Below are 10,274 nucleotides of genomic sequence, written 5' to 3'. Positions count from 1 at the left end.
GTTATTATTCATTTGGATTTTTGCATAAAATGCAATTGTAATACATTGTTTTTATTACATACTCTAATGTTTATTTTCTCTTTGAAGCATGTTCACAGTGATATATATATATATATATATATATATATATATATATATATATATATATATATATATATATATATATATATATATATATATATATATATATATATATATTAACATAAACCCTTGCAGTGCAATGGTTATTGTGTAGATATGAATCCACATTACAAAATGCTTTAAAGAAGGAAGGCAAGTTTACAGACATAACAACAGCAGCGGAGAAACATTGCAATGAAAGATTGCTGTGACAACAAAGGAATGACATCAAGTGCCACGATATACATAAGTTAAGCATGCATGCATGTCAGCTTATAATCATGTATTTCTAACCTTATTTAATTTAGAACTGCTTATTTTAAATGAATAAAAAAACCTCCTACGAAATAAATATGTTAGCAAATTCCTTACAACTTTTTAGGGATGAAAATATTGCTTGCAATTTATTGGTAACTTTAATAATAATCTGGACTTCTCTCAACTTTTTACAAGCACAAAGAAAATGACAAATTTTACCCGACTGAACAGGATTTCTTTATATTTATTTGTAACAATTGATGGTTTGGTATGAAAATTACATTCATGGATACAAAGTTAGAACATTAAAGAATTTGAAAGTAATGGGTGTAAAAAAAGGTCTTCTCTTAAGTAGATTCTAAATTTGTTTATCTTTCAGTAACACAATTGTTTTATATGCTATCAATTGGAATTACTCAAAATAGATAGGGAGTGAAACTTTGGAATATTCCACTAAATCATTATCATTTACTCAGCTAAACCATGACATTATTGTTAAATCAATAACCTAAATAGAAATGTTCAGTTGAAATTGACAAGTATTAAAGAAATGACCACATCAAAGGAATTGCATGAATAAATTTTTAAAATGATAATTCAAAGATACTCTCCATTTGTGACTTCTGTTAATTACTCAAAAATATACCAATGCCACATTTTTGAAATTGTCTACAATTAGAATCATCTGCATATATGCCTTCATTGAAATCCTCCCTTCATCAAAATCCTCTTCTAATGTGCCTTCATGGAAAAAATCCTCTTCATATATGCCTTCATTGAAATCCTCTTCATATATGCCTTCATTGGAATCCTCTTCATATATGCCTTCATTGGAATCCTCTTCATATATGCCTTCATTGAAATCCTCTTCATATATGCCTTCATTGAAATCCTCTTCATATATGCCTTCATTGATATCCTCTTCATATATGCCTTCATTGATATCCTCCTCATATATGCCTTCATTAAAATCCTCTTCATATGTGCCTTCATTGAAATCCTCTTCATATACCCCGTCATTGAAATCTTCCTTGTATACGCCTTCATTGAAATCCTCATGGCAACTCCCTCATTTTCTATCATAATAATAGTAATACTTTATTCATTTTGAAAAATGATACAACCATATTAAATGTCATCAATATAACTATTATTTAATATATTAAATAAGCTCTTAAATGTGATTAAGATTATCACAAAAGAATTCATCCAATGAGTAAATTGGGTGAGCAAGTAACCAGGTATATACCCTATTCTTGAAATTCTGGATACAGTCCGATTTCAACTGGGTAAGCAGATGGTTATACAGTCAAATGTTCTTGTTATGAAATGAGTTGTAAGTTGAGGACAGTCTACAATAAGTAGTATTTAGATTCGATTTACCTCTTGTGGTTTAGTTATTGATGTAAGATCTTTATTGGTAAGTTTCTAGATTAACTTTCATATGAATCAAAGCCTTAAAGATATATAAACTAAATACAGTCATGATTCCACACCTAACAAAAAAACATTTGCAGGCATTACGTGGTGGTATATTAGCAAGAGAGCATATAGCTCTCTTTTGCAGTAGCAAAACTTATTTAACATGTGGGGAATGACCCCATAACTCAACACCATAATTCAAATGATATTGAAAGAAGGCATGGTCAAGTGTTAGGTGATACTCATTTGAAATAAGAAAGTTGAGCTTTCTTAACATATGAACAGCTTTACTCAGCTTATGACAGATGTGACTGATGTGGATTCCCTGGATATACAGAAATTCATTCCAAATTTCATGACTTTGAGCATTGGTACTTCTTCAGTCAACACAATATATAAGAATTTCCAGGAAAAGTTCCTTCACCCACACTTTAAAACTCAAAAGATGAAAAGTTTTCAGGTGCCAAGAAATGTGATCAATGCTACTTTAGAGAATGCTTATGTGATATATTTTACTATGAATTTTGTTAACAAAAGTTATGCCTTATAACAATCCATGAAAATTTTACTTTCTGGCAATTTTACTTTTATGATTTCTTTTTTTAATGTAATTTTTTCAGTTACACATAACATTTGGAATATCAATAGTGAAATTGAGATGGGGGCAATTGCAATTTATATGGCTGATGCATAGACAGTAAATCCCATTGTGATGATAAGAAAATAACCCAGACTTGGTATTCCACACAAAAGTCAAATGAAAAGTCTTAGTTACTTTCCTAAAATGTAATTAAATTTCATGGCCCCTGCAAGCAATGCCTAAAATTCTTGGGATGAGAAAGTTAAATTTCACCTTCCTTCTCCCCTACGTGAATCGCCCAGGTGAATGAAGAAATGGAAGAGACTTCAGTTCAGGGGAGAAAATTCTTTACATATATTTACCAAAACAGGATTTTGATGAATCATGAATGATTTGTCTTTCTTGTAACACAAATATGGAGATTGAAGGGCTGATATTTGAATATCTGCCATGTATTATATTCCTTATAACAGGTCTCTCATTTACACAGGAAGAGGTTGGATAATTGACCAAACTAGAAATAAAATCAGTGGAATGTTTACTACATCTTGAACCATCATTATACTAATAATATCATTATGTTTATGAAATAAATACATTCAAATCTAATCGCATTTATGACTTAGATAAGAGAATGCTGGGAAAATCAGGGCAAAACTTTCTAGCTGGTATTGCCCTTCCACTCATACGTAGGGGCCCACAGGAATCAGAAAAAAACTCTATGGCAAATGATAGAATTCTTCATTGCCAGTCCTCTCAAGTTGCTATAATTTATTTATGGTAAAATATGATAGTTAAGGTGATCGACTCTCTGCAAGAGATGAGAAAGAAATACATTTCTAAGAGGTTAGGGGCTTACAAGATAGAGTAGGCCACTGCACTGCTAGTGAACCTACTCATTGAAAGATGTAGAGTGAAATGAAGGCCAGAGGTTAGCCTCACTTGCATGCTAAAGGAACATTTTGATGGTAGATATATGGAAACTTGAAAAACAATGGGATCAGGGAATCTAGCAATATGTTTTTCCATGCTATTGTAAGAATTTTGTAATAATTTATTTTCCGAGGACCAGAAAACGTTTTTGTAATAGCTGTTGCTGTGAGTAAAATAAAAATTAACACATAAAATATGAAGCCAAAATGGATTACGTATTCATTTTAAAGTAGCCAAAAGCCTGCACTATCCATTTTCATGCTAAATTAATTTCATTGCATGTTAATAATAAAACTGAAAAATTAGTAGTTTCAAATATCTCAACACAGTTGCTTATTTCAGGGATTTTCGCCCTCTCTCTGTCTGCCCATAAATGCAAGGGAATGCCTAGGTATCCACTGCCAATCAGAGTAGGAGGATCTGAAATTTGATGAGACAAAACAGATTTTTACCTGGAGTCCAAAATTTATCTTTATTCATAATGAAATGTAGCTATTGTGTAACAATTCTTTTTCTTAAATTTTTCATTTGAATATTTCTTTAAAAAATTTTTTTAAAAAGCTAATTCAGCTCAGCTCATATGCTGCCCCCATGTTAAGTCTGATGTTAATGAGACTTAACATGAGGGCAACTAATGGGAGGAGACATTTAAGTAATAAATGGTCTTAAGTGCTTGTGTCTACCTGTCACTCTGCCCATTAACCCCACTTTTGCGCATTCAAATCCTAATTCATATAATAGTCTTAATCTTCTTGAGAATGCTGAAGTATCATCATGATGAGTGAAAGTATGCATGTTTGTTAATGTGACTGTGAGATATTTCTCTCTGACTTATAATAATGGAATGTATCCAGAGGAACTCTTAGATGTCTAACATACTATGTCTGTAACTGATTTATTTAGAGTATGGCAAGAAGTCAATAAATAGTGACACTGAAGAAATCCATTGTCAGAAATGCTAAGCCAAGAGATTAGTGGGTGTCAGAGGTCAAAAAGTTATCATAATATAGCAAACCCTAAAAACATTATTTGATTAACTATGAAATACTTTAAATTTAATTATTTGAAAAAATAAACACTGCTCACCAAGCTTCATGGAGTAGAGGTAGAGTTTTTTAAAGTATTGAGGTCCCATGGACTTCACCCACTGTGGTCCCAGGATGACCCTGTCTGATGCTCAGCCATTTAGAACAAATAATACAGTCCAACCATGCCCATCTCTGATCGTCAATATGAAGGGATGGATTTGGTACTGTCCGCTTACAGAAGCAATCGGTCTTATCAATCCTGATTCCATATGACACGAATATGGCCACTCCCTGAAAAGTAAGCCAAGGAGGATGCTATGAGAGGATCAGTGAAAGATTCCACTGTTTATCAGTCACCCAACATGCATTATTAAAATAAAAAGAAAAGGAATTTATATAAAAGGCCAGTCTAACTTCATATATTATGTTAGATATGGTATGTAGTCAAGGGAGCCAGGGGAAATCACTTTCATTGGAGCCAGTTTATGCATATAAACTATAAACACAGTAATCAACCCAGAGGTTAGTTTGGTAGATGATGTTAGAGATCACCCAGTACTAAACCCAATGGCATGTGAAATTCACACATCCGGGCATGGGTGTTAGTGACTGTTTCGAAAAAAAGAACTGAACTCACCAAAGAGAGGCATGATGTGCTGAAAATCCACTGCAATATTGAAGAAATAGGGAGGTTTATGTAAAGGATGCTTGATAATTCCATTGCTACCGTTGAAGAAAATATGAAGACTGTTCTCCACAAGACTGCAACCCTGTTATTTAGAGAAAAAACAATTTGAATTGGTTTTCCATTAATTGAAAACTTTCTGTGGATATATATGAATTTGAAATTGAGAATTCTATACAGTTTGGAATTGAAGTTATCACAGTGTTTAATATAGTTAAGAATATATGAGTTTTGAGATTTTCCAGGATTGCTGTAAAAGAGACTTTTTTTTAGCATCTAATCAATGTAAACTAGCATTTTCAGGAATAAACAAAATGTAAAGTAAATAAAAGAAATGGATTCTCTTTGTAAAAGGGAAGCTGAGAGTAGCTTTATCATAACCTCCACAAATTATGAAACTATGCATTGGCATCTGACTCAAATTTCACATTCATGTTTTTTAGAGGGTGACATCATTCCTTATGCAATATTAATAAATTACTGTCTCTGTAATCCAAAGGAAAGGAATGAGACAACACATTCTTTCACTACATTCATGATGAAACACCATTCAAATAACATTCACCAAATGAATTTTACACAAATATATCAGAGTGGGCCTGGAGGATAATTTCAATGATCAGAAACAAACTGTTCAGCCATTAACCTTCGGCTGTACATTATCACTTCTGGATAAAATAGGTGTGGAACCAGATGTATTAAATGTTTAAATATTTATTTTTCTACTCTTTGGTTATCACCAATCAGCTGAGGGCAACTTTGAAGAAGCACTTATTTTTGGTGCTATATGTCTTTATTTATGAAAAAACCATTGACTGGATCATTAAATCATTACAGACTCATTTTACAACAGAGCCAACATGTAATTTAATAGTTCTAAAATATTTTTGCTAATGGATAAAAAAATATTCATCATATATATTTTTAATATTTAAATTAGCGAATATCGCTGAAGCTTTAAGTTGACTTCTACCTTTTGCAAGGTAAAGTAAGTGTTTCACATACCTCTTATTTGTGATGCAGTTGCTATTAGGCTCCTTTTCCCTAATCTCCTTATTCACTTGTTTTTCTTTCTGAGTTTTACTGCAGTGCAATTGCCACAGAAGACTTAACGAGAGGGCGATGAACAAGAGAGTAAGCATGCTTGCCAATGCCACAAAGGCACTGAAGTGTGAAGAGGTAGTGGTGAGCCACCAAGAGGGCTTGCTGTTAGAGCTGCAAATCCTTTCAATTATGTGCAACACCAACACGCAGAGCATGGGAACCCCTGAAGAAGTATTAGTTTTAATTGAATACGTTTTCAATTTGGATGCAACAGATTTCACATTTTACCATGGTTGGGCACATGAGGATTGCCATATGTGTATCTGTTTTTCTGAAACCCATGAACCATAATTGATTCATTCCAGTTTCATTGGAAAAATATCATGCAATTTAAAAATAAGGGCAGTGCTTAACTAAAAGAATAAGAATTAGCAATGTTCCTGATACATGCATACATTCAAACAAACATATATGCATGTATATAGTTGCTTTCTTCTCTTCCTAGAAAAAGGTGGTAATATATATATATATATATATATATATATATATATATATATATATATATATATATATATATATATATATATATATTATAAGTTTCATATCCCACGCAGCTAAAGTTGTTCTCAGGATCATAAACAAAAGGATAGAGAGTAGGGCAAGTGATTACTCTGAAAAAGTTAAAGGCCACGTCATGTGAGGACTATCGGACAATTAGTTTGATATCCCACGCAGCGAAAGCTGTTCTCAGGATCATAAACAAAAGGATAGAAGAAGGGCAAATGATTACTTAGGGAATGAGCAGTTTGGGTTTAGGAAGGGGAGAGGTACGCATGATGCCATTGCAGTAATGAGATTATTAATCGAGGGGAATATAGAACACAACCAGGAGGTATTTGCCTGTTTCGTAGATTTCGAAAAAGCGTTTGATAGAGTAAATTGGGAAAAACTAATGAGTATTCTGCAGAAAATAGGAATAGAATGGAGGGAAAGGAGGCTAATCCGCAACCTGCACATGTCTCAGACTGCTCAGGTACGAGTGGGGAACGGGGAGTCCGGTTGGGCAGTGTTAGGAAGAGGTGTAAGGCAGGGTTGCCCATTATCACCGTTGCTGTTAAACCTGTATGCAGAGGAAAAGATTAAAGAGGCATGGGAAGAACTGGAGGTAGGAATGAAGGTAGGCGGGGAATTCATAAAATCAGTTAGGTTTGCTGATGACCAAGCTTTAGTTTGTCCGTCAGCCAAGGGGTTGCAAGCATTGCTTAGTGAATTGGAAATTCAGTGCGACAGGTATGGGATGAGAATCAATATTAATAAAACAAAGGTTATGCGATTTTCTAGAAAGAAAAAGGCTAAGCTTAACATTAAAATAGGAGGGCAAAAACTAGAGCAGGTAGAACAGTTTACGTATCTCGGCAGTGTTTTGGACCAACACTGTCAAAGCAGTAAGGACATAAGGAGAAGAATTGTGCTAGGCAAAGAGGCTTTCACAAGGACGAGGGAGTTGATGACGGGGACGTTGAGTAAGGGTGTTAAGAAAAGACTCGTAAAAACTTTGATATGGAGCGTAGCTATGTACGGCGCGGAAACGTGGTCATTGAAGCAGGAGGATAGACGTAGACTGGAGGCTTTTGAAATGTGGGTGTGGAGAAGAATGGAGAAAGTGAAATGGACAGAGAAGAAAACAAACGAGAAAGTACTTGGCAGGGTGGGCGAAGAGAGGGGTTTTTTGGGAGCAATCCTATGGAGGCAGGAAAAGTGGCTGAAAGGGGTATTGACCAGCAGCGGGATGTTGAAGACTGTAATTGAGGGGAGAATGTTAGGCAAACGAGGAAAGGGAAGGAACAGGATAGGGATGTTGGACAGGATGAAGGGAGGAAGAAAGTACTCAAAGCTGAAGAGGGACCTGATGTAGAGTAGGCTGTTGTGTTTTGCTAGGGGCCACAAATTATTTTATTAGTAATTACGTCCATCCAAAAACCTTAACGAGTAGATTACCCAATAATAATAATAATATATAACTTACTGGTTTTCGAATTTTTGGTATATATATATATATATATATTACACCATTATTTAGCTTCCCATTTCTTACAAAAGAAAACTCTGCCACCCTTATGAACAAGGAACTTCTTTTTGGCTAGTCAGCAGTAAAAATGAAATATCAATGGGATGATATAAATTGGATCATATCTGATTCATAAATTGCTAGACATATTATGAAGTTTTATGTTTCTGTTGTTTAAAGCCATCCATTGTTCAATGAATCATGGAGTTCTCTTGAGAAGAGTTGGAGAAAGCTCATAACCAGTTTGGATACAATTGTACTAATTGCCACCTGAGGTACGGAATTTCATTCTGGCTGGACCCTTTTCCTTTGGCCATTTGATTCATTCAATAAAATAGAATTTCAGTCACTATGCCATTGATTTTGAGATACAGGAAGGATGCTGTCACCAGGATTGGTATCCTCCTGATGCAGGATGAGTGAAAGGTCATTATCACCCATAAAACTGGTGCAAGTAATGAAAACCATTTATGATTCCAAGTTTTTGTGCTCATTTCATAGTTCTTTGAAACCTTAACTGAAAAGCTTTCAGGTGCCTTCAGAGACTGTAATTGATTGAGATTTTTATTAGAGTTCACCTGAGTTCTCTAAGAGGTAGGGGTGGAAGGCATAAATATTCATAGACCAGCATAATGACAGGTTGGAATGTTTGTGAAATTAGAATCATTATCAATATATCCGTCTTCATTTAAACCATTACTTTTATCCCATTCATGATACACTTCTTCAAAAATCTCATCATCAAAAGTGTTTCATAAAAGGATACAGACAGAAGATACAAAAAGCCTGTAGTAGGGAACCTAACTTGGTGATGTTGTGCATTCATCATTTGATGAGCTATTTTCTCTATCAATGCAATAGATTCTTATCTAGAAATGCCAAATTTGTTATTTGATACCTTAGGTCATCTGCATTAATTACATTAAGAGAAATCTAAAGGCTAATGTAGGTTTTTGATGGACCCAATACCTAAGCGCAGCTATTCCAAGCTCTGACTCCTCACAATACTAAAAAAATACATACTCTAAAATCCAGCATTAAAGTTAGCCATTCTACAAACGTACATATGTAATTCTTGTCTCCCTTCACTCAGTCATACTTATGCTGATTCCTACCCCGTCCATATTATCTATTCAACTTTCCCTGTCTCTAATATGTTTACCCACATTTCTACCCACTACTGCAGTCTTCATAAGTCCAATCACACTCAATATTACTCTGTATCCTTCTTTATTACCTTCTTTGAATTTATTTTGGCAACCTTCTCTCTTCTCTCATTTCATCTGAAACTTCTTTGCTCATTTATCTTTCTATCCATTTTACTTTTTCTATCCTCCTCGGCAACCACATCTCATAACCTCATGCCTCTTGCCTCAATGATCAAGTTTCTTAAAGGGACAGTACTATTTTTCATATTAAAGATGTCACAGGTCTTTTGTTTAAGCCAAGTCTTGTGATCCCTGTCACCCACTACCTACAAATAAAACATTGTTTACTTGATGTAATCCTTTTTTTTGTGCCCTTATTGTTTACTTATGGTCCTAAAAAATGCCCTACTGGAGGAAAAACAAATCTTTGCTGTACCTCAAAATATGTAGCTCTGAGAGGGGCAGGCACCGATTTATTTCCAAAACTAGATTTAACATACTTTGTACCCTATAAGCTATTATAAGGAAAATTTCATGCTGTTATCTTTGACCTTATAGATTCAGCTCCTTTGATTTAATGGTGGCAACTTAAACCATTTGAAAATATAACTCACCGGTGGTGATTCCTACAATTATTAGCCTCAGATGAGAGAGAGACTGTAGTTTGTTCATTGTAGGGCATTTCAACCAGCAAGCATGGAGTGATGAAGTCTTCCAAGGTCTTGCCTCTGTTGTGTTGTCTGAGTTACCAGCAGTTCTCACACGTATCTTGGAGACAGGGGTAGCGGATGATGATGGAACTGCAATTGCTACCTTTGACTCTGCAGACAACTCAATGTACTGAATCACTACAATGCCCAGGAGGGATGCCATTCCAGCCAATAGGGACCATTCCAAGGACAACAAGACATAAAGCTGGGAGGCCTGAGGGGAGAAATAAAAAGAACACAATGAGCTCAACATGTTTTGACACTGTGCAACAGATGGA

General features: G+C 34.6%; 1 long non-coding RNA gene across 1 annotated transcript; it reads right to left on the bottom strand.

Annotated features, from left to right (window-relative positions):
• Positions 1–5,047: 5,047 nt before the first annotated feature.
• LOC139698656 (uncharacterized) lies at positions 5,048–10,011 on the bottom strand. Its single transcript, XR_011703002.1, has 3 exons — positions 9,901–10,011; positions 6,032–6,293; positions 5,048–5,111 (listed from the first exon to the last, which is right to left on the bottom strand). It is a non-coding gene; the product is annotated as an uncharacterized lncRNA (long non-coding RNA).
• Between the last annotated feature and the right edge of the window lie 263 nt (positions 10,012–10,274).

Source organism: Hetaerina americana, unplaced genomic scaffold (assembly GCF_022747635.1).
Source record: "Hetaerina americana unplaced genomic scaffold, ioHetAmer1.1.p SCAF_9, whole genome shotgun sequence".
NCBI classification, from domain to species: domain Eukaryota; kingdom Metazoa; phylum Arthropoda; class Insecta; order Odonata; family Calopterygidae; genus Hetaerina; species Hetaerina americana.
This window is presented reverse-complemented; position numbering and strand designations above follow the sequence as displayed.